Source organism: Anser anser, assembly GCF_964211835.1.
Source record: "Anser anser genome assembly, chromosome: 1".
In the NCBI taxonomy this organism is placed as follows: Eukaryota; Metazoa; Chordata; class Aves; order Anseriformes; family Anatidae; genus Anser; species Anser anser.
The window spans coordinates 21141704-21164398 of NC_139720.1; the positions used below are offsets into that span (position 1 = coordinate 21141704).

Consider the following 22695-nt stretch of genomic DNA (forward strand, 5'->3'; position numbering starts at 1 on the left):
ATTTGAAAACATCTCATCCCAGACCAGACAGATACTGACAGATTGAACCATGTCAGTCCAAAAATAAGAAAAAAATATATATATATACACTATACACAACTGAAAAAGAAAAAAAAAAAAGGAAAAAAAAAAGTTAACTTCTCAAATATTCCTCTTACTGCAATCAATCATCTAAGACTCAGGGGAAACCTCAGGACTGAGGTGGAAACCAACCCTGAAGCTTTTACAATCAGCCACCTACTACCTTCCCACCAAAAGGTTTTGAAGTGAGATCCTTACACAGTTATATGTCCACTTGAACCTCTTTCCTGGGAGCTGCATGCTGAATGAGCTCTTGTAGTTCACATATAATTTTTATTTGTGTCCTCCCAGTTGTTTCTACTGTCATGGATTGGGGCAAAGTTTTCATGTCTATAGTTATTTCATAATTATTTTCTAGGAGACACCAACTTATTTCAACATACAGAAGTTTTGTACCATATCTTTGTATTATTTTCTGAGTTATCCTATCTCAATTCCATCAGAGCTCACCCTCTTTTTTCCCATTTCTTTTTTCTCTCCTCTCATCCCATGTGGTCACTGCTTAACGTGCAGAATAGCTGACTGCTGATGTACCAGTGAGGATGAAGCAACAGCGGATAATATTCTCTGCAGTATGAATTTTCTGCTAACAGTTTGGAAACTAAATGTACAGTTCTGTAGGTTCAGCAGCCATGTAGAGTTAAATGCTCTGTGCATACACAACGTCAGTGATGAACCAGAATCCATGAATGCTTTCTTTGTGCTGGTCATAAATCTGCTATACAAGCTGCTGCAAAGCATAGTTAAGACAAAATATTCTTTTAAGAGCTGAAACTTGTTTGTCCTCCCCCTCCCCCAATTTTAGTACCACAGAAATCTTGTAGGGATTATGATGCACATCTGAGATCATTGAGTGATTACTGCCACCTAGTTAATTCTCCATGCAATTAGTTATATGCAAGTAGTAGAAATGAAGAGCCAAGTCCTCAGTTGATATATCTGTCTGGAAATAACAAAAAAGTGAGAACATTGAGTCCTGTCTCCATTAAGGAAAACTTGCTTTCTGCCATACATTTATTTGTTGGCATATTGCTAATCATTTGTTTAGATGTTTATTTCTCCAATTAACAGATCTTCTTGCCTCAGATATCCTCATATGTGTGCTGAGTTTCCCCTCTCTATTGCAAGCAAGTGCTATACCACTTTTCAAGGTATTTTGCCTCCGTACTATAATCACAGTCACTGAATTCACAAACAAGAGAAAGAAAACGGCCATCCATTACATGGTGAGAATAGGGGTAGATTGTGCCTGCTCTACCCACTTGCTAAAGGAAATCATTCACCATTCGTAAAGATTTGAGACAAGGATATCCCATGATAACAGTACAAGCCTCCCTGTGACCCGACACGCTTGATTAGAGCAAAAGTCAGACATTTTATCATTAGTATCAATGTCCCACCACTGATATCATTCTTTCCAATACTCACATTCTAACGCATTTTTTTTACCAACTCCACTGCACACCTCCTTCTCAGAACTCTCAGTATGAAGTGGAGAGCTCTAGCCTGAGACTCATCTGTTCCCACCGTTGGCCTTCATGGTGTGTCTTGTGGCAGTAAACTGTATTTCTATGAAAAAGAGACTGGTCTGTGTGCTCAGCTTCCCTCTGTCACAGGAATTATATAGCCCGCAGCAGCTGACAGGAACCAGGTATTATTTGGCCAAGCACCTAAACTTCTGAGGGCTCAAGCATTTTACAGACAGAGTCCAGAGTCAATCTGAGTCCAGAGCCTAGCTGGGGAGAAACACCCTCTTTCTCACCAGGATCCAGCTCCCTTGGAACTGTGCCAGCTTCATCCCATTAAAATTAAATAAATTCTGCAGACATTCTTCCTGGCCCACAATATTTTAATCAGGCCAAAACCTTCTTGTGTACAATCAGTTCTACCTTGTCAATCCAGGAGAGAAGAAAAAGCCATCAGAAGGCCTGGTGAGAACTCTGTATGCTAATTGCCTTTCAGACTGGAGAAAAATGCAGAAAAAGAAAAAAAAAAAAAAAGAAAACAGAAAAAAAAGTTGATTATAAAAGAGGACAATGAAAAATTAGTTGCTTTGTCTAAATGCTTCCAGTTGTTGATAAATGCTCACTGTTTAGTCTCACCGATTTTTTTCAGCCTGCAGCTGCAAAGCCTGTGTTGCTCGTGCCTTGCCATGACTGACGATCTGACTGCATGCCAGACAATCACCAGTTCCCGCTCTGCTGTCTGTTTCAGTTATTTTTTAACAGCATTTTTTTCTCCTTTTCTTGAACCTGATGATCTCACACCGGAAACTCAGCTTTTCTCCCAAAGAAGAGGGTCTTTTGTGATGGCAACAGAGCACTCTTACAATCAGCTGGGAGTTTTCCTTACTTAGGCAAGAAAAAAAAATAAGGTCAAGAATTGACAGAGTTCCAGCAGTGCTTAAACTCTAACAGCACAAAAAAGCTATTTAAGGAGCAACAAAAACCTAAAGACACATTTACTCTGAGGTAATGGTGACATAATTTTTTGGAGAATAATTCCCAGTTATTTTAACCTATTTTTTCTTGCTGCATTCAGGACCAAAATGTGAATAGGATATAGATGTAAACTTTACATGGAGACAGTGTGTCTCACAAATCAGCGCAGAAATGTTCAGCACAGAAATGGCTCTTTACCTTGACAATAAAGGCCAGTTTGATAGTTTATTTTCTTTATTCCTACATTTCAATGAGTCCATTGAAAAACCTTCATCATTTTTATTCTGTTTCAATGCCTTACAGTTTTCTATCCCTTGTAAAGGAAATAAAGTTACTGAAGGCAATTTGGAGGCTCTGAATGAGATCTTGTTTTGAACTTTCATAATGATTTCATGAATTTATTTTGTACTGCAAATTACAGTCTCTTGATTGCTAACATGAGACTTTTAGGTTTTTATTAGCATGTCTGTGGCCAAGAGACTGGTCAAATTTACTTTAGCCTTGATTCAAGCTTCAGCAGTGCCCTCACTTTACAAGTAAAAGCTCCCTTTGTGTTTAGAATATCTTTACCCTGCTAATCTAATTTTTCTGCTCCCATTTTTCATTTCCCAGTTGACTGCTCCATGTTCTGCTGCACAGACATTCCTGGAGAGGAGTTAGTGCCTATTTCTTCTGCTATATGGGAAAGCAAATCTACTTTTCACCACTCATTTTGCCCTTTAGAAAGTCTTTTCAATTCCATTAGTATTGCATGAAGGGGTAGAAGTGATCCAATTCCTACAGTAAGCCACTCCCTGTGCCCCAGAAAGTATATGAGCTTTTTCCCAGATGGCACACAGAAGAGGTAAACCAAGGCTTCTGAAATGCTACCAAGACTTCCGAATTAACATTTTGACATTTATCTTGTTATAGTAATCTCAAATTAGCTTGCATTGGAGGCAGAGTGTAAGAATGAGGCCAGTTTTCCACTTAGGTAGCTTAAACTTTCAAAAAGGTGTTCACATTAGCTAATTTAGTTATACAGATAGACACAGGGACAGAGACAAAGTAGAGAGATAGAGATAGACAGATATAGATAATTCTTCAACAGTCAGTAGGGCAGAGATGTTCACAACATTAGGCCAGTTCAGAAGAGGGTGGATGGGGGGAAGGTGTTTTCAGTTTGCTTTTGTTTTCTAACTGCTCTAGTCTGCTAGTGATAGGCAATAAATTACATTAATTTCCCTATGCTGAGTCTGTTTTGCCCATGACAATACTTGGTGAGTGATCTCCCTGTCCTTATCTCAACCCTTGAGCCCTTTTCCATCATATTTTCTCCCCTTTTTCCTTTGAGTAGGGGGAGTGAGAGAGCAGTTGCAGTGGAGTTCAGCTGCATAGACAGATAAAATCACCACAGTAGTCCCTGACAGAATCTGCTCTGCTGGGGAATATATAAGGACCAGAGCCTTACGGAAACGGGACAGGGACTTGCTAGGAAGCTTGCTGCAAGGCAACATGAGCTTAAAGAAAAGCAAAAAAAAAAAAAAACAACAACAAAATCTGAGCTTTAGCTGGGATCCAGCTCTTAGATCACTATTTAAAACTTCCCATTGCAAAGCCTGGCCAGCTCAGTTCTTCAATGCTGAATGCATCTAAATGTTAAAGAAAGATTTGTCAAGAATAAAACCACCCTACACAGGTTCAGGATTAGCTACTGATCGTGCCTGTTAGGTTAGATTCTTTTTGAATATGCTCTCCTGAGTCCCCCAGCCTTCTCCTCACTATTGAAAATAAGTAGTGTACGTCAGCAGAACTGCCTCTCGTTCACATTGCTTCTTTCTTTTCTTCCACCTGAAAAATAAAGTTTTGCACAGAGAAACATGTCTCTGACTCTTCAAAAATATCAAAGAAATTCAAACAGTTTTTCAGACAACATAACATTTTAAGAGGATACATGGCATTATTGACAGCATCTCTGTCTTGTTTAAGGGAATACAATGACTCCAGACATTCTCAGTAACAACAGACTCTTGATTTGAATAGTAACAATTTGAAATATCCACTGGGTAGATCATCTCATCCTTTCTGCTAATACAGTATTGTTTCCTCTGTTACTTTCCTTGGTGGATCATTCTGTCTTATTTTGATGTTCGTCTTCATAGAATATTTCTTTGCCAAATAGGTCTATTGCTAGTAAATACAGCGTTGTATTTAGTCCGTATTTTCTTGTGGTTTGTGGGATCCCATTTTTTTTCAAAAAGAGTTATATTTCACAAGGCCACCTCCACTAAATGAAGAAAAAGAAAAAAAAAAAAAAACAACTCAGGAAACCACCAACAATTTATATATTTTTCAGAACCTGAGACCAATAAGTGTTGGTTTGGCAAATTCAGGCTGCAACTGTCATGCTATGTTCTTGTAAAGACTCAAACATGAATACTAGTCAGATATCAACCCCTCATTATTTTAGCACATTTGGTCCTGAAATAAATTCCAGACATTCAGAAAAGAATGAAAATGAAAGAACTGAAGAAAATATTTCATCCATATTTTGGGCAAGAGTTGACATTTATTTATAAATAATAAGCAGAAAACTGAGCTGAAAAATTGCTCTTTTTATTCTTGGTTACTTAACTGTAACTGTTACTTAACAGTAAAGCCATTGTCTCTACAAAATAAAGTTATTTAGTTCTTTCATTTTTTTTCTTAGTAATCATAAGTTAATTAAACTTCAATGTTTTGAATAATATAACAGCTGGATTTGAATCACCCCGGATATAGTTTGCAAAGCCAAAACCACATTGATCTCCCAGTGTGTGAATAAGATGAAACCAGACTCTTACATGAGAATAATAAGCACCACACATTTGTGATTCACATTTGCAAAATCAAACCAAGAAATAAATTGTGAAAATGCCAAAATAAACCAAGCTCTGTTCAATCTATTTTCTGCCATGTTTTCCTAAAGAAAAAATTTTAATGTGATTGTGTTGTCTGGGCAAACATCTATCCCACTGTCTATAATGATTTTTAAAGCCACAGGGCAATTTTAGTCAAGTTTGAGTGAGGGATAAAGGTCACTAAGTCACAAAGTCACATTTCTACAATTTTTGCAAGAACTATTAACCAGGTATGGGAAAGAAACACAAATTACACTTCCAGTGAGGAGATGGTAAAGGAAACTTGTTCATCATACGATTTGGTTGATACCAGTCAGCTTCCCAGTCATAGTTATAGGTGAGCCTAAAGGGGAAGAGAGGATAATATAGGAATGTAAAGTGATCTGGGGTAGTTCAGTACCAGAACAGAAACTTTGTCATATACAATTCAATAGGAAAACACATTTCTTTAGGTCAACTGATTACAGAACAAAATGTTTTTCCCTAAATCAGCAACTCACTTAATCTTTTGTTGCTGTTATTATTTTTCTTCTTCATTTACCCAGGCAGTCAGAGTTCAGGATCTTACTTAATAAATACCTGAAATTTCTGCAAATCTTTGTGAATCTGTGATCTTTTATCTGATCAGCTGAGAACTGTCTTTAACATAATATTCTGTGATTCTGTAAAATTAGTGTTCTTCTTATTTTCAGTACTTTCAATAACACAGAATCAAGATTCTAATGCTAAGCATGTGGGAAAGGTTGTTTTTGTTTTGTTTTGTTTTGTTTTGTTTTACTTTTAGAATGCATAGCTGGTATTAGACAAAAATGCATGCCTAATCAAAACTTTGCTTATAGTGATCCTACAAACACTAACTTGATGTTCATTCTATTAGTAGTCTTGAATCACTGTTTGCATTTAGCTTTTTTACTGATCTGGCCTGACCAATAATTATATTAAAGATATAACAAACAGTAGCTGAAAATGTAGAAGTTCTGTAAGAGGCTTAATGTTCTTTTAATAGAAAACACTTCATAATTTTGGATGGGTATTACTTTTGTACAAAAGTGTGCATAATCATATTGGACTACTTAGTAAATGATTTACCCCTAAGGTATTTATTTTTTACTACATGAGTCTCACAGCTCCAAACTGAACCTAAGTATGACATTACTGCAGTGACTGTTGAGCACATTCAAAGGCCTTTGGGACATGATCTGCAGAAGGACTTATGCACCTTACTACCACTTGAGAACATAACCCTAGATTTTAGGTCTAAAGGCCACTGCTCAGATGCTACTTAACCTTGGAAGGAGTTTAAATTTGGCAGCTGTTTAAGTTTAGACCCAGAGCTAAAATGGCATGATGCCTTTGACTTCAGTGGAGTTACATTTGTTTACACCCACTGCGGGTATACCTTAAAGTTTAATGACTCATTACAAGTTCAGAGTACCCATGACACAAAGGTACATTTTAGGTTTTAAAATTAATTATTTATCATGTTTTGTTTTTTTAAGTAACTGATCAGTGTTCTGAAGCAATAGCGTTAATTGTTTTCATTCTTTTCATTTATGTGAGTACCAAACAATTTGTGTTATTGATCCAGGCTTAGTGTTACAGCAATTTTTTCAGTGATTTGTTAGATTATGTGCTCTGGTGGTTGTCTATACCAGTGATTATTGTTAACACAGCCTTTTTCACTTCTGTTCATTTCACAGTACAATGATTATAGTTATTATCATTACTATAATTATTGTTATGAGTGTCAGATTGGTTAACAGGTTCTATAAACACAAACTTTTTTTTTAATATTTGTCAAATGAAGCAATATAAAATCACACTTGCTTTCTATTCAAACTATTCTTACATTTTATTAGTTGTAATCTTATTCATTCTCTTTAAGGGAAAAACAACAACAACAACAACAACAACAACAAACTTCCTACACGCTGATGAGCCTATGTAGCTAAAGCCTTGGCTTTTGGCTGCTGGAAAGAGAAACATTTAGCAGTACATGTTTGTTCTGAATAAAGTAAGTACACTTGGATAGAGTAGGATATGCAGAATGGAGATTTGCTGAATGGCAAGGTGCTACAATGACTACCACCAGCTGGTAAACTCCAGCCTAAGAAAAGTAAACAGGAAGCATATCATAAAACTCTAGGTTTAATGTTAGGTATATATATCCCATCTCCTCTTCTGGCCAAAACCAGCTCTCAGGCTGCCTGCAGACACAGTCCTCAACCTTCAACCGGTGTGTCTACATGGGTGGTTGCAGTCTGGCAGGGCAAACCCTAGGAACATGTAGGACTACATGCCTGAGTGCACCCACGGATTTGGTCTTTGGACATGTCCCCTGGGTAGTCAGTTATCCATCCTGTGGGTCAGCAGGCAGGTGGCTACCACCACATCATAAAATCATAGCATCATAGAATCATTAAGGTTGGAAAAGACCTCTAAGATCATCTAGTCCAACTGTCCACCTACCACCAGTATTGCCCACTAAGCCACGTCCCTAAATACCCCATTTACCCTTTCCTTAAACACCTCAACCCTGCACTCAGAGCAGCTTTTGGTGGTCACCCATCAGCAGCTGCAGAGCCAGAGCCACTGAGTCACTGTCAACTTATGCTTTCTGTCCCTCTGTGAGGACATTTACGATGGATGAGGCTGGAGGGATCCCATCAGTGGGGCAGCACAGAAGGCCACACCACCTGTCAGACACACTTCCATGGACCTCATCATGATGCAAAAAGTAGAATGAGTACAGTTACACATTGCTTACAGATAGTTTTCCCCAGCTGATGCAGCATTGAAATTATTCATATAATAATAAAACATTACTTTACCTCAAATAAAAAATAATCATTGGTGATTACAGTACCATACTGAATGGTGAGGATGTGGATACAGAGTAGGCTACTTAAGGTAATGTTTTGCTGTAGTCTGGTGCTGGCCAGGAAACAAGATCTTTCAATCTAAAGAAACCAAATAAACTTTTTTGTTTGTAAAAAATGTTTTTGTTTTTTTTTTGTTGTTGTTGTTCATTTGTTTTTTTTTTTAAGGTTGTAACTCTATTAGCAAAAACATCGCTGGAGATTTTTAATGCTTTCACTGTGTCTGTTGACCTTTCCCCTAGCCATGAGAATTCTGATTCATCTGCAATACATTTTCATTATTTTACTCCAAGCTTTCAGGTCTGCAAGAAATTTAATAAACTAGTTTGTGTGTGTTTATACTTTAAAATGTGCTTAAGTAAAAATGACATCCATGTAATTTAGGTATGTAATAACTTCTTCACTGCATTGACCCTGAAGGTCAGAAAGCCACCGATAGTAGTTGGAGCTATAGCACTCTGATTCAATTTGAGTTTTAAGGTAGTGTACAGATCAGGTTTTGTTTTATCTGATCCAGCTCACCTACTATCCCTGCTTAAGATACAGTAAGACAGCACTGTGTCTTTACAGATCAAAGACAGACAGAAGGAAACCAGAGAACCAGGGAACAGAAAGTACAGGAAAGAATAGACTTTTCTTGCTGATACAATTAAATAGAAGACAGTTGTTGAACCATTTAATGTGTCTCACCTCTCTGCATGAGAAAGCCATAAATATTGTAAGGAGCAGGACTACTTTTCTTCGCAGTGCTGCACAATGGTGTGTGTTGAAAATGACATGCACAAGACCCCATCTGTGAACAAATGTTTAGTTAGACCTTGAGTTCATGCACAAAGAGAAATAAAAAATTAAGTAGAGAGAGAAAGAGGAAAAGAATAGTAGACAAAGCTCATATCTCTGTGGGTTTATATAAAACCAAAGAGAAACAGGAGGCAATATTGGTAGCTTTAGTATTTTTAGTTCAAAATATTAATGATGGAGTTTCTGGAATAATATATTGGAATTTAATATCCAGCTATCCATATCATAGTTATAGGTAGAGGCAACCAAGGAGAAGTTGTCCTGATGTTTCTAGGACTTACACAGCTTCCTACATTCACAGCCCCCTACTCTTTATATTTATACCCCAGGAAAGGGTCTGAGGGTCAAGGAATCCCAGCAGAAGTCTCCCTTACAAATATCCCTGTAACATCAGGATTTTCTTACATCTCATAATCATGCAGTATCCACTGGCATATCCAAATGTCACCCCCAGCCTATTTACAGTGTAAGCCAGTGTCAGATCTTGCAAAGGAAGAAGGAAATTTGTTCATCTGCCTAACCACCACTCTATAAAATAAAACCTAGGAAAATACTCTGATACCCAGTCGCCACACCCTGGAAGGGAACTGAGGCCAGTATGGATGTATTTCTGCACATGAAGTGTGTGTCATCTCACTTAAATTGTGGTGAGACCCCTCTGATCCTCACCACCCATATGCTTTTATTCACTCTATGGTTGGAAAATGCCAGATTCCAAACCCAAACTACTTTACATACTTCTGTGGAGAGCTTTCTGCTACAGAAGGGAAAGAAGAGTAAGCAGGGAAGATTTTGATGTTTTTGTTTGTTTGTTCATTCAGTTTTTTATTATAAACTTATACACAGAACAAGAGCAGAACTTGTGGGGCCTGTGGTTGCCCTTTGAGATTTGGGTGTCTTTAGTATGTGAAGAGACTAATCAGAAGCTGCTGACTAGCACTTGACTGTGATGAAAAGAAACCTTAAGCCCCAAAGGAATCAGGTGGTTGTATTGGTTGACAAAATAAGGAATCTTTCACAGGTGATGGTAGATGGGCACCTGATCTTGCAGGCACCTACTACATTCATTTTTTAAGTGTGCTGGCAGCCAGTGTGGCAGGTGCATTGCCACAGAATAGCTAAAATTTGCAATATCTATTGACCTCCCCCAGCTTGAGAATGCTTGGAACAAGATTGATCTAGATCTTTATAAACCAACCCATAAACTTTCAAGTCCATAAGAAATGTATTGAACTGTGTGCATTTTCCTGCAGTGTTATGGAGTGGGTGATGCCAGTAAAAAGTACATGGCATACTAATTATTATGATCCCCCTGCTCTCCAGATGGCCACTAGCTTATTCCATGATTTACTTTTTATCACTTTTTTTTCAGTCTTTCCAATCTCGGTTCCTACTCTTTTCTAGCATATTGCAAGGATATATTTCTTATGACTGAAAGATGGAGAGGTTGATGCTGCTTTTAATGTAAAGGAAAAAGAAAAACATTAAAGAAAGAGTTACAAGCTCCTATAAGAATTGCTGTCAGAAGCTGTTCTAGAGATCAGCCAAGACTTGAAATGAAGCAGAAAGTCCTGAGATATGGCCTGTTGTGTACAGGGCCTAGAAATAGAAAAACATTGCCAAGAATCTCTGTTCTGAGAAAAGGTTACTTGCCCATTTGTTGGATCTATGTACACTTTGGGATTGCAATGGGATTTTATGGACTGTCTGACTTTTTTCTCAATCACAATGTTTTTTAGTGTATTTTTGACTCACATTTCCTGTGCTAAGGAACCATAGGGTAACACTTGTGTATCTGGAAGAGAGAGTGACATACAAACTAGATATATCTGGGTTATATATTGTGTATGGTTTGTGGTCTAACAGCCAGAAGGTGGTGAAACTAAGAAAATTATTTTGACAAACATTATATAGAGAGTAAATAAAAACAACAACTTACGGGTGAAAAAAACCTTAGAAGTGGAATCAGGGCTTAAAACACAAAAGCAAGCTTTATGCAAGACATGGAAACGAAGGCTTCGGACAACAAGACTTGTACATTTATTTACTGTTCCCAAATCAGCCAAGTTTTCAGGACACCAATAAGATAGTACACAGCAGAGTTACCATCTGCCAAAGGCAAATAAAAACTTTTCTAAGAGATGAAATTGAAAGGACACTAGTCTGAACCCTGCAGGCACCTCTAATGTGCTCCACTTTGTGGGAAAAAAGGCAGGGAGCCCTGTGCAAGCTGGTACTCCAGGGACTTCCAGTTATGTTTAGTCTGAGGATATGCCCACCGAAAATAAGAGAACACTAATCCTGTTGCATCTCCTTCCACAGAAAGGTAACAAGCTAAAACTATGGAGCTTATCAGAGAGACAGTTCTGGAGCTCACTTTGAAAAAGGCAGCTGAAGAGTCCATGAGCTTATAACTGGGGATTCTGCCTGAGGTGGGGTCCTGCCAGAGTAATTTAATTCAGAGCCAATGTACAGGTAAGAAAAGGAACATTCTGAGACTAGAAAGACTTCTGCTGTCCTCCAGTAAATAACACAGTTCTCAGACTGAACTACCACAATTTGTGCTTATTTTACAATTTCACCAGCAGGATGACCAGAGCACTAGATCTGGGATTTCTGGGAAGCAGGAAGGGAGAGAGAGTTGTGGTAGTGTGCAAGGGAAAAAAGACTGAATACAAAAGCCACAAAAACAAAAGTAACTTATAACATGAATGAAATCAGTTTCACATTGCAAGGGAAGACTATGAGGTACAGGCATGAAAGTGAGAAACTGCAGGTTTCCTTCAAGAATTACTTGTGGGAACTACTAAATTTGATAAATTAGGGAGACAGCAAAACGTGTCCCTGTCCCTGAGGGTACAAAACTGATGATACCTCAGAGACAGGAATAGAGAGTGCCTGCTGAGCTCTGTCTTAACACATCTGACTAGATGCAAAAAGGAAATGACAAAAGCTGCTGTGGTGGATCAGAGCTAAAGGAAGTCGGAGCCCAAGCACTGACAGCAGGGGAAGGAGAGGAGTCTAACTGTCTGACCTCACAGGCAATTTACCAGATCAGAACCTATAAACAGGCTAATTCTGACATAATCACATCTATAAACATATCCTCCCAAGCAGCTGACACACATCTCACTGATGCTTTTGTTCACCTCAGACATTGTTCACACAATGTAACTTGATACTCGGTTGGGCGAGCGGCCTGCCTGCACGTTAGTGTAAAGATACTTGTACAATCAGGGAAGGTGAAATCTCAGTATTAATTAGAATTAATGGATATACTGGGCAATGGTGTAATTTAAAGCATATTTAAATGTGCTTGTGTATTCTTGTAAAGTGTTTTGCTTATTTTTTAAGTTTGTGATGGTATCTATGAAGAGCAACATACTCAATTACCTTGGCGTGCAGTACAGTGACCTGTTTAAAAAGCTTTGTTAATCAGAGAGTATGAGATTCATCCATTCTAAGGCCAAAAGAAACCACAGAAATTTAATAGCCCCATATGACTGCAGAAATGGAAAAAAAAATGGGGCCAACAAGAGCTGCTTTTGGCCCAGGCCAGAAAAAACACTTAAGCTTTGTTACTGACCTTACCCTGGCATCCTTCTTATTTTCCATTGACTTATCTTATCCCGTTTTCCAGCTCTCTCACCTCCCATGTAAAAACAAAATAACTCTGCATAAAAGCCACACAGAGGGAACCAACATGATTGCAAAGGGAGAAACTGGGAAATGGCAGTATAAGGAGCAAGGGATATTAAAGAAAAGAGCTCAAAGGGACTTCAGTTCCTCAGATGAACAACCCCTGCTATTACTGTGTCTCTTCAGTCCTGCATTCCATTCCCATAATGTAGGTGATTGATACTGAGCCTGAGGAAGTATCAATTATGATTTACCTTTTGCAATTTAGACAGTAGTAACTAAATACATTTCATTTAACTATTTTCAGAGCTAAGTCCTTTTGCTTGGAAGAATATCCTCATCTTCAGTAAAACTGCTCACATTCAAAGCTTCCCTTAAGACTCTTTCTAACTTAATATTAAGGCCATTTCACCCTTTAGCACACTACTGGCAGAAGCAGAAAAAATGTTCACTACAATTCTAGAAATGGAAGGATGCTGAAACCTAACCTGTGAACAACCTTTCCATTTTCACAGCTAAATGTTACTACTACCCTTTATTTCTTGACAGCCTGCTTTTTTGGCTCCCAGGTGTAAATTCTTTGGAAATCTGAGATGCAAGGCTTTCAACTATATGCTGAAAGCTGTAAATATCAGGCACAATTTCCTTTTATTTTAATGAGTGAGTTGTCATGGAAACTTTGCAGTGGACTGTGGGCTTCATACTTAAAACTCTCGAGGTTTCTGGCAGTTCCCTGATGGGTCCTGTCAACTGCTCTTTTCACAGGAAGTGATAATAAAAATTCGCTTTCCTGTTCAGTGAACCTTGAATGAACTGAGGGAGAACAACCTCAAATCCACTTGCTTCCTCTCACTCCAAATTTCATATGCATGACTGATAGCATGCTATTTAACCCTTTCTATAACTTTGTAAACAGCTGAGATGTGTAACAGTTAAAATGTCTGCATTATTACCTGATATTGAAATTCATTAGATTTTTCCATGAAATGGACATAAAAAGCTGCCTTCTTACAAATTTATAAATGATGACCTCTAAGTGAAGTTGGGGAGTTAAAACGTAAAAGGACAAAGCCTTAACTGTTCTAATCAGAATATATTTTTTCTTCCCAGATTTATTTCCTGAGCTTAAAACATTTCAAAGTAATGGCAGAATGAGGTTAATTTCCTGTTTTCTTACTTTTAATATATTTTTTCTCTGTAAATGTCATACAGAAATATGTCACATTAGTGAGACAAAGACAATAAGAAAGCCTAAGCATCATTTTCTGATACATGATTAGGTGTTTTTCAGCAAGGTTCATATATTCAGAAAGTTCTCCAGCTGTACAGTACTTCACTGTTATGAAATGATTTTATGAGAACTATTCCCTCAAGGCTCCTGCTTTTACTGCTGAGGAAAGATTCCTGAAATCTGTCCTGAATATGATCACCAAAATGCTTGCAAATAATCAGGCATATATGCTGCTGGTCATGCTTTTTCTCTTGTTTTTCATATTTCTCAGTTTCACTGCTGTCAGTTTTCAACGCATTGAACCAAATAGTGTCTATTAAGCTAACTTGTCCCTCTCATGGCTGACCTTAGATATGTCTGCAAGGGAAAGCAAAGAACTTCTTGAAACTGGTGCCATTTTTGAGTATTTGCTAGATTGAATTATTGAGTCTCAGTAACCACTCTGGGAACATTTTGCTTCAGCGTGTGTCCAGCCTCCCTGAAAGGTGAATGATTTCAGCAAATAGCATAAGTCAGCTGTTGTGCCCTCTTTTCTATCAGCTGCATCCCCAGTACATTGCACAGTCAGCTTTTTAACCTTACCATCTTCCCCTAATGTTAGATTCATGGGGGGAACTCCAATAAAGAGAGAGAGAGAGAGTGAGAAATAGATAGTTAGACGAAATAGATAGATAGATAGATAGATAGATAAACATTCTAGCTGCCTATCCACCAATATCTGAGCCAAGTAATAAACAGGAGAGAAAGTAGAATTGTTCACTCATGGATGTAAATTCAAGACAATACTACTTAATCCTGCTGCAAAGTTTTGCATGATTAAAAAGTTAGAAACATTCATTTTAACTATTTAGAAAACATCAGATAGCAAAAGGAGAAAGGAAAATGAGAAGGCATTACCTGTCACTGACAATTTACAGGCCAGTGTTCAAACAGGTAAACGGGCTCAAAGTTTGTGCTTCCTTTCCTCCAACAATTTACATGGGTAAACTATATCCATATATGCGTATATACAGCATATGTAAAGAGGAAAAATAAATATATACACACCATTAAAAAAAAAAAGTCAGAGAGATACCTTGTGTTTGCTACCTGAAACATTGCTGACTAGACTATTCCTGAAAAGTCTACAAGGAATATTGCTACTTTTATGTGAAACTCATTGTGGTAGATGAATGGGAGCTGCCTGAAAAACTGAAGCATACTGCCTGAATAAGCAAAACTGATCACAACTTGAGCAGGCTGAAATCCTGATCCATAGTTAGATACTTACCCCTTGAAAAGAGAAGCAGCAGAAGCCTCAGGCCTCAGTGAAGGTCTTTGTTCAGAGGACAGGACAGAAGTCAGTGAAGGGAAGGTCAAGTAAGATGCAATCAATAGAAATAAGATACAAATATCTAATATGAAGAATTTACCAGTAGATGTGTTTAATTTTTCTCTGCTAGAATTTTAAAAATCAAGATTTCCTACAAATCCAATCGGCATTTTGTAGATAATCCATAGTTACTATTCTTGAAGGCAGATGCAGTAGAAAATCTATGGTCTCATACAGGAAGGACGAGTAAATTATGAAATGGTTTCTTATGACATTATAATCTGAGAAAGTGATTATCATTGTGTAAACCACAGAACCTTCAAAACTCGTCTCCAGTCCCACACCACCACCACAATGAGAAAAGTTCATGCTTGTTCACACTTTCATGAAGTAGCCCACTTATGGATTACGCATCACTGCTATAACCCTCCTTTTCCAAGTGTAGCGTCTGCATTCTGATTTTGCAATGTTGTTCAATGGCGTCAGTACACTTTTGTCTGCACTACTATCTGTATTTATACTGACTCCCAAGCCAACTTCAGTTCAGGTGCAGAGACACCCCACAGCACTGGGTAGGTGTAGACCTTTCTTAGATCAATAGCACCAATGACCCCAGTGCCTCACTTCCCTAAAATATTATCATAGAATCATAGAAAAGACCTCTAAAATAATCTAGACCAACCTTTAACTTAGCAATGTCAAGTCCAAAATTAACTATGTCACTAAGCACTACATCTACTTAGGGACATAGTTTAGTGGGTAGTATTGGTGGTAGGGGGATGTTGGACCAGATGGTCTTGGAGGTCTTTTCCAACCTTACTGATTCTATGATTCTACATTGACAGTATCTGAAGTGTTTAACCCAGTGAAGCATACACCCATTTAAGCCATGAGCAGCCAGTTTCTCCAGTAGAATGCTGTGGGAAACAGTGTCAAAAGCCTTGCTGAAATCTAGGTATATCAATATAATCATCTTCCTATAAGGATGCAGCTGAAAATACCAAAAAGTGAAAACAGATTTAATTCATGCTTCACATGCTAAACTTACACACAGTTTTGCATTTCTTTTTATAGGAATTCCATACTGGTGATTGAGATTCTTTTCTCTTGGAAAAAATATTAAAATAACAATCAGCTGCACTGAGTGAACAGTTTCTGTTTTCAAATACTGTCTCTCCAGAACACTAATATTTTAGTGGTCTTGTTTTCCATTTAATGGTACAGTTCTTTCTTCATGTTAAACCATGTTGTGATACAGCAAGACCTTGCATTTTGACTTTACACAATGTGACAATCCCCATTGACTTCAAGTGGCCTTGTGACTTCAAGCTGTCACCAACATAAGTCATCACAATGTCAGTCAGACCTTTAAACAGCAACTATCTGGTCTTGCTACTTCTGCAGAAGAATTCAGTCATTTACATACTGCACTTTTGAACCCACAGATCCCATGATCTCTGCCAGAGGTTTGAAGAGAGGTAGGGAATGAAACTAAACCATTCTATGTATTGTTAGGGCCCATTATGAAATTCAGCCTGCTTTCTGTTTCTTCCATTGTACAGTGTTTTAATTAATTTATTAGTAAGCTTAAAGATGGTTAAAATTAGCGACAAGAGGATCAATAGTTTAATAAAACAGCATGGAAACTCTAGGAAGCACAGATCTGTATTTCTATTCATACATCTCAGACACTTACCTTTCAAACAGTGCTTATGTGGTAGTTTTATAATCCCCTCATATTTCTATTGCATGCATAAAAACAAAAAAATTGTTATGGCAACATGCTGAGAATGTATTTATAGCATTTCACGCAAATAAATAGAGGTTGGCAAACCACAGGGAGAAAATGGACATTAAATTTCCTCAACTGAAGAACAAAAAATGCATAATGATGTAAAAAAAATACATTCAAAAAGTTTGCGTGATGCCGCATGTCTCTGCCAGTTATCACCAAAGTGGTTCTATTTTCTACAAAAATAAAGGTAGTAAGCACGGCTTAAAAACTGTCCTAAATTTCCAATTTTACTTTTCATATTTACATCACAATTAAAAAGATAGGTGTCTGAATTCACATAGTGTGGGAAAAAAATATTTTGTTACAGAAAACCATGCAATTTTTTTAATATAAAAATCAAAACAGAGAGGCAGGACACTATTTATTATAAATCATTCTGAGACTAGTTAATATCATTGTGAAGCATTACGTAATGAAGCCTGGAAAAAATAAGGGAAAATGTATATTTATGTTAATTCACATGCCAGTGTTTAGAGCAAATGAAAAAAATAATAATAATAATTATAACACTAATTCAATGGGCAACTGGAGTATTGTAAACTGGTGGCTACAAATTGATTTCTTAGATTAAGTCATCTACTAGATGAATTCTGTTTCTCTTTGGCTAGATGAGAAGAAAAAAAATGAAACATCTTGCAACACATGCATGTCAAATGGGTATTAGCAGGTAATCTGATTAGGTGGAATCAGTACAACATCTTTTAGACAAAGATTTTACCTTGTTCAAGTCTGAAAAGGAATTCAAAAAGCTGCCTGACTAATTAGAAAATGCATTCAATAAAATGTGGATGCTTAGAAATAGGGATAGATAGTTTGGACATGAATTAATATGAATTATGACTCTAGGGTTTTACATTTTGAAACCTACACCATCTTCTTAGAAAACTGGCCAAAATAGACAGAAAATTATGTACTATGCTGTTAAGTTTGAATAATGGATGAGGTTATTGCCCAAGATGTTTATATGATCTGAAAGATTTAAAGCATACAGACTAATAGAAAGACTTGGACTTGTTCCTTGCTGCTTCACAGCCGAACACAAACCTCTGTAGTTTGCATCCAGGCATGGTGGTTCATCATGGGTTCATCACTCAGGCATGGTGGTTCACCCCAGTTCCCTCAACCACTCCTCACAGGTCTTCACCAATTTTGTTGTTCTCGTCTCGTCTCGTCTCGTCTTCTCTCCTTTCTTCACGCTTGAGCAACTTAATGTCTTTCTTGTAGTGAGGAGTCCAAAACTGAACGCTCAAGGTGTGCTCTCACCAGTGCCACATGCAAGAGGACAATCAATTCCTTAGTGATGCAGGCCACACTTTTTCTGATGCAGGCCAGGATGCCACTGGCCTTCTTGGCCACCTGAGCACACTGCTGGCTCATGTTCAGCCAGTTTTCAAACAGCACACACAAGTCCTTTTCCAATGGACACCTTTCCAGCCACTCTTCCCCAAGCATATACTGCTGCAAGGGATTGTTATGACCCAAATGCAGCACCCAGCAATTAGCTGGTGATGAATTAAATGTCTTGTGCCTGGATGTGGCCCATCAGTCCAGCCTATATAGATCCCTCTGCAGATCCTTCCTGCCCTCAAGCAGATCAACACTCCCACCCAACTCGGTATCATTTGCAAACTTACTCAGGGTACTCTTGATCCCTTCATCCAGACTGTTGATAAAAATATTAGACAAAACTGACCTCAAGACTGAGCCCTGCAGAATGCCACTGATGATCAGCTGCCAGAAGATTCATTCACTATGATGTTTTGATCCTGGCCATCCAGCCAGTTTGTCACCCACCAAAACTGTACACCTGTCTAAGTCACGAGCTTCCATTTTCCCCAGGAGAATACTGTGGGAAAGTGTCAAACACTTTGCTAAAATCCTAGTAAAAAACATCATAGCCCTCCCTCATGTACTAAGCATTCTTGTCATAGAAGGAGATAAGGTTAGTTAGGCAGGACCTGCCTTTCATAAACCTACACTGGCTGCTTCTGATCACTTCATTGTCCTCTATGTGCTCTGTGATGGCACTCAAGATGATCTGCTCTGTAACCTTCCCTTGTACCAAGGTTAGACTGACAGATTTGCCACATTGCTGGCTGATAACTGACTTTCATTAAAAATTGCATTGCTCTAACATTGCCAGTTTCACAGTACCCAATCCTGGAAGAGCAAGAAGTTCCCAGTGTGCATCCTGGTCCAACTGTTCCTGTGCATGCTCTCCCACTACCTCCAGGCACAAATGAGCTGACCCATCTCTTTGTGGGGCTGCACCATTACCAAGATCACTAAATTTATCTGGCTTGAAACTAATTCTTTTTTATTATTATTTTCCCTTTTTAATATTTTTGACCTGGGTTCATTCACTGTTTCATCTGAGAGCCTCATGAACACTTGCAATTGCACATCTGAAGGGATGAAGGGGTTGGGAATGCTTTAAACTGTTATTGTCACTGAAGCTGACATACTGTGAAGCTACAGCTTGAGGAGAGGAGCACATGGTATTTTCCCATATGAAACCAATATATCACTACATTAACAATTTTGTATCTCCAACAATACTACATTTTTGGTCGTTGTGGTCAATGGGAATTGGATTTACACTGCCAAGAGAAAATATTTGGTAATAATCTGCAAAAGAAGAACAACAAAAACCTTATTTAAAAACATTAACTGAGATGTATTGAGGATCTTTTCTTACAAGGCAAATAAAACATTTCATATAAATTCTATTTTTTTCTCAGTGTATCTTTTTAAAACTTCTATTTCTAATCACCTGTGTATGACTGAAAATATCAGTCATCCCATGTTTCTTTATAACTGATGAGGATCAAAAAATGTACTGGGCATTCTCAGAAGTAAACAGGTGTTTAATACTAATTTATTAAAAAAAATAAATCTTAATATAAGGTAAATAATAAACACTCTATAAGATATCAGCAAGATGCATGCTGAACTCAATAGGAATCGTGTATGGACAGATCTCAGTATAGGATCTCTATTTAATGATGGTCAGTTCCTCATGTTATTCAGCACTTCCAAGACTGATCAGGAATTAAACACAATATTGATTTTAACATATCTTGCAAGCATCTCAAAAGAACATAAATAATTAGTGGACCAAGCCAATCACACAAAGCATTCTTCTGTTGCTCAGTAAATTCACAGGATACATTTAAACTGAGCCAAATGCAAAGGAAAAATCTAGAAAGAGGCAGACTATACTTACAGAGTGAAGAACTACATCCTGGAAAGCTGATATTCAGCTGGGTAATGATGGATGAGCAATTTGACACGCATTCTCAGTGGTTTGCATAACATTCTTCTGCCATGGCAAAAAAAAAAAAAAAAGGCATAATTATAAGTCTGCATAGTCAGTTTAGTCAGTTGAGGCTAGCAATGGAACGTGGCATGACATTTTCTTATTGCTAGGTTTTTAAAATGACATTGACAAATCATGCAGAAAACAAGCCGTAAAGATATTTAAAGTTGGAAGGAAATACCTCACTGTGAAGACTGTAACAAGTCCATCCGTTTGTTTTATCAAAAAGAAGACTGAAAGGTGATTTGATTGCATTGTATGAAACCTTGTGGAGAAATATACTGAAGAGGATCTGATCCAGTAGAGAAAAACTGAAAACAGACAAATTCAAATGGGAAAATATGTGCTCTCCTCTAAAATTGGTGGTAATAAGTCAATGAAGGAAACAACTGAGGGAAAAGATGCATTCTATAACTGTTGATGTCTCTGGATGATGTTTAACTCAAAAACAAGATATGGTTCAGCAACACTCCTGATTTAGCCCAGAGAATGCCCAGCTGGATAGATTCTTTTCACCTGTCATATCAAGGTGAAACAGCTGATCTGGTGTCTCCTTTTTGTTTTAAACTGTAAAAATACCTGCTTTCAGTTCCTGGAGGTGCTTTTACATACCATCACACAAGCACAAGAAAATCTGTTGTCCAGTGGTAACAGAACTGTTATTCTTAACATTGTTTTCAGTGTTATTCTTAACAAGATGCAAGTCTTAAATTATTTCTCTATAAGAAACATCTGCAGCTTCCTATACTGGAGGTTGGCAATTGTTGGCTGGCAACAGAAAGGCAATTGGCCTATTCTCAGGCTTATGTTTTCATTATTTTCTCTGATTTAGAAGACCTCTGATATTATTCTTAACAGTGATGAAACAATGACTTACTTGTGTCTTCAATAAAACTAATTTTGAACACTGGCCTGATTGTTTCTAGAACAAGCTCTATGACCTTAGTGAGGAGAGAAAATTTACTCATATGTACATATTTATCTCTAATCTGATTCTAATGCTTAAGAGTGTCATAAAGGCAGAATTTCTATAAATAAATAAATAAATAATAATAATAATGTATTATTCATATTGGACCATTTAAGTATGATATTCTTTAAATGATATAAATACAGAAATGTGTACTTTAAAAGAGAAAAGATCAAGCTAGGGCCTTCAACATTTCTGCTCTTGAAATCTATTGTCACTGAGACAGCAGCCAAACAATGTTCAAATTAGCCTCAGAAAGATTTTGGGCCACAAAGTGACTCAAGACCTTGGGTATTGCCATTGCTGGATTTAGGCTCCTAGCCCTGGTACTGGAATTCACACCCTACAGAGGTGCTTGTACAAAACATGCCATGAAGGTGGGGGTGGGATAAAAGCTGGGAAAAGGACTGTGACAGCCAATGCAAAGAGCAAAGCAGAGGCCTAAATCAATCAGTAAGAAATATTTAAGAGCACTGAATCCTGCCCTTCCTCCAGGCTTCTGCATATATATGAGACTGAGCTTTCTGTCTGACTGCCAGTTCTGAATACAAGTGTCAAAGCCCTTCTTCAGGCAGGGATGACCAATGGCCTTTCACTGTGACAGCTGTCCAAGGTGGAGCTGGTGGAGGTGGCACTGCTCACCTCTCGTACTGCAAGGTTTTATGCCACTCCTTCAGATGAAATTGTATCACTGAAGAGAGAAAAAAATAATAATAATAGTTAAAGTAGGATTCTACAAGAAAAAAAAAAAAAAGGTTGACACTTCCTAATGCAGAATCTGACAACCAAGGAAGTCCTCAGTCCTGAAGGCTGAACTAGAGGAACAGGCATCTTGCTGGCATGAAGTAACAACTGTTTTGGTCAGACACTACAGCAAAACCTTACATCTATGTCCTTAGACTTCCCAACCTTTACGGCATTAGCCTGGAGGTTTCATATATCTTGAATTTATGTATTGTTATTACACCTGTGTCCCAAATAGCCATTCTGTAGGTGTACTGCTTAGATCCAGCTGAATTCTGAACTGTTTCCAAAATCTAGCTACACATCTCCACATTGTTTCAGTACAAATTTAGGCCTCCTGGGTAGCTGCAGTAACATAAAAGATTTCTGACATTCTTGCCTGCCTCATACTGTCAAAAAGGCAAATGAGTTACATGAGAATGACCAAGACATGCCAAGGTCCATTCACACTTCAAATAAGCATACCACAGAGTGTCTGCAATGTCCCCAAGGCTTTCCCTTCCCTCCCTCTTTTTTCTCCTAGATAGTGATGAGGAAAACAGATTCTGAAAATACCTGGAAGCATGAATTCACACACTGGGGAAAAAAAAAAATTATAACCCTT

The 22695-nt window shown here is 37.8% G+C and overlaps 1 long non-coding RNA gene across 1 annotated transcript; it reads right to left on the reverse strand.

The window, feature by feature from the left end:
* Nucleotides 1-17730: 17730 nt before the first annotated feature.
* Nucleotides 17731-20980, reverse strand: LOC310892834. The gene is made up of 3 exons (XR_014578508.1): nucleotides 20559-20980; nucleotides 20285-20380; nucleotides 17731-19686 (listed from the first exon to the last, which is right to left on the reverse strand). It is a non-coding gene; the product is annotated as an uncharacterized lncRNA (long non-coding RNA).
* Between the last annotated feature and the right edge of the window lie 1715 nt (nucleotides 20981-22695).